This window comes from Mustela lutreola, chromosome 2 (assembly GCF_030435805.1).
Source record: "Mustela lutreola isolate mMusLut2 chromosome 2, mMusLut2.pri, whole genome shotgun sequence".
Taxonomy (NCBI): Eukaryota; Metazoa; Chordata; class Mammalia; order Carnivora; family Mustelidae; genus Mustela; species Mustela lutreola.
The window spans coordinates 137,327,458-137,330,826 of NC_081291.1; the positions used below are offsets into that span (position 1 = coordinate 137,327,458).

The 3,369-nt window shown below is 38.8% G+C and overlaps 1 pseudogene; it reads right to left on the reverse strand.

Moving 5' to 3' along the window:
- Positions 1-213: 213 nt before the first annotated feature.
- On the reverse strand, positions 214-977 carry LOC131825594 (small ribosomal subunit protein uS5-like; annotated as a pseudogene).
- Positions 978-3,369: the final 2,392 nt, after the last annotated feature.

Genomic DNA, 3,369 nt, shown 5'->3' on the forward strand with positions numbered 1-3,369 from the left:
AAGTTTATGCTGATCTTTTTTTTTTTTTCTCCTAAGCTCTTATCCTGAACACTTACTCTTTGTTTTCATTTTATACTACTGTATTAGTTTCATCCCATGTGTGTTTTTGGATCCTTATCATATGTATTTTTAAATTTTCACAATTATTTATTTGTTTTAGTTATTTATACTTATATACAACTATTTGGTGGCCACAGTTGGAGCCTGTGTACTCTACATGGAAACTCTGTTGTAGGTCTTTACAAGACGGTCAGTGAATTCCTGCTGGGGACACTTGGCGACCACAATCCCCTTCCAGAGGTGAGGGATGAGATAGCTGTAAGTCTTGGAAATGGCATCAAAAGTGGCTTTGGTGTAATTGCCCAGGATGCCAGTTCAGCCTCTGGCTAAAGTGTAGCAGTTGTCAATATTGGCCATCATCAGTAACTTCTTGGACAATGCCAGTGCCCCTGGGTTAAGGACAAGGCACACCAGCACAGAGCCATAGTGGCTGATCACCTTGCATGTGAAAGCGTGGAGCTAGGTGATCTTGTTACCACAGAAGCCTCATTGCAGAGGATGATGGAAAACTTAGCCAGTATGATGTCCCCATGGATGGCAGTGGCTACCTCCTTAGAACATTTAACACCTAGACCAATCTACCCATTGAAATCTCTGATGGTAATAAATGCCAGCCTGGGTCTGCTTTTGCATAGGCATAACCTTCCAAACTTTATCCTTGAGGAATATCTCCCAGGAAAGTCAATGATCTCAAATTCCTTGAGGGGCAGAGAGAAGAAACAGATCTCCAGGAACTTGATCTTTATATTCTTAACCAGGTGGCCCACTTGGTAATGGGGATCTACCCCTTGTCCTTGACCTTCTTTGAGCTCTGCCACCTCAGCAGCAGCCACTATCCAGGCCCTGGATACCACTGCCAAACCCTGCAGTGGCCTCCCATTCCAGGGCCCCTCAGCAGCACTGATATCATCTGCCATTTAGTTCTTGGAGAAGAAGAATTCTATTATCTCTTGTTAGTCATTTCTATTATCTATCATCATTATTAGAAAAACTGGTTCTATGTTTTTTTAAGATTCTATTTATTCATTTGACAGAGAGAGAGAGAGAGACAGTGAGAGAGGGAACACAAATAGGGAGAGTGGGAGAGAGAGAAGCAGGCTTCCCACTGAGCAGGGAGACAAATGCAGGACTTGGTCCTCAGATCATGACCTGAGCCGAAGGCAAATGCTTAACAACTAAACCACCCAGGTGCTCCAGAAGAACTGGTTCTATAAGTTCAACTCTGATATTTACTAGGATATGCTTTAGATTATTTCCAAAAATTCATAATAATCTTTACTTAATATATTTGTAAAGAATCTGTATTATTCAAAATTTATGATTCAGGATTCTAAATATATTTGTTATATCAAGTAGGCAGTGATTAGTAGTATTAGTACAAAGGAAGTTATTAAGCTATATTAATTTAAATAAAAAACAAAAAAGTAAAATGGGGAGGGAGGGAAACACTATTAAAGATTTAACAGACAGACACCTTGAGTTGGTTAAGCATCTGACTCTTGGTTTTGACTCAAGTCACAATCTCAGGGTTGTGAAATGGAGTCCTGTGCCAGATCTTCTTGAGATTCTCTCTTCCCCTCTCCCTCTGCAACTTCCCTAGCTGTCATTCTCTCTGTCTCTCTCTCTCTCTCAAATAAATTAAAAAAAAAAAATAAATCTTAGAAAAAGATTTAAAAGATACTGCCATTTTTCATTCATTACTCATTTTTCTTGTTTTCAGGAATAGATTTCTTGAAGTTTGAATAGGCAAATAGCTTCTCAGCTATAGATTACCTCCTCAAATTTCCTGAGCAGTAAGATACTGCCATGACAGTATTTCAAGCCAATGGAATATGAGAAGATGTGATATGTAAACCAACCTTAAAGAGAGCCTTCTTGCCCTAGATTTCCTTTCAGCTAATCCTATTGTCTGGAAAGTTGCTAATTAAAGCTAATGACTTTGATGCATAGCCCAAAGCCATATACTTAAAACAATTTATTTGACTCCAATTTCATAGTTTAGTTCTTAAATTGGCTCAAGTCTGGGAATTGAGTAAACTGTGAGGTTTTCCCACTTGATTTTAAGGAAATACTCCTGTATGTCAAACATAGTGTCCCTATAATCAATTAGTATCTAGCAAAGATCTATGTCAAAATATTCTGATTACTACAAACCCTGTTGCTCCTTTAATGATCATGCTTACAAGGAAATACTCATGTATATCAAACCTAGTGTCCCTATAATCAGTTAGTCCCTAGCAAAGATCTGTGTCAAAATATTCTGATTACTGCAAATCCTATTGTCCCTTATGATGATCATGCTCATATATCTTCTGATCATTAAGCAGTATCTGCAGCCCGGGGATCCCATCATACCACTTAGGTCTGAGAACTCACTGCAATGACAGTATCTTCAACTGTAATCTTCAGCTTGCAGATAACAGCAAATAAATATAGAGCTTTTCCAGTGATGGTGATGTTTTTCAAAGAAATATATTGCTCAAGGTATTGGTGAAGGACACATCCTCTGGATAGTCCCAGGTGACAGAATTAAGGATAGGGAGATCCTACATAATAAACTTATAAGTATACCCATCTCCTTAAACCTTTAGATTTTCCCTTTAGAGTAAAACAGTTATGTTCTGAAATCTCAACTTCATTTAATGCAGGTCACTACTGAGTCCAGGTTTTATTTAAGCAAATAAGTAAAGTGTTAGAGCTACTTTCACATATTCCAAATTATGCATTCACTATTGTTAATTCAATATTGTTTAGGGTCTTTTGGTCAGTGTAACCATATCAGTAAATTCAGCCAGATCTAACAATACACTTTTTTTCATCTCTTGTATAGTACTCTTAGACTTATTCCCACCTGCATTCATCAGGCTGTGCCATATAGCTTGATAAAATTTTGTAATTTGTTGTATCTGGTGCATCTAGTCAGATTGGTTCTGTAGTCATCCTTTTGTGGTCTGTTGCATCTAGTTGTAAGTCTAAGTACAGGGAAAAGTAATGGAGGTAGGAACTGAGAACTGGCATCCACCTAAAAAGCTACTGTCAGGCCTTGGGGGAATAATAAACAATACTTAGCTAATTCCTTGACTTGGAATGATTCTGCTATTTCTGCCCACAAAATAAACTCAAAGGAAGTTCAAGGTCTTCAATTCATCAGAATTCACCCAAAAGTCCCCACTGTGATTCAAAACCCAGTCACTCCTGGGGTGCCTGGCTGGCTCACTGAGTTAAGCCTCTGCCTTGGCTCAGGTCAAGATCTCAGGATCCAGGGATGTAGCCCTGCATCAAGCTCCCTGCTCAGCAGGGGGCCTGCTT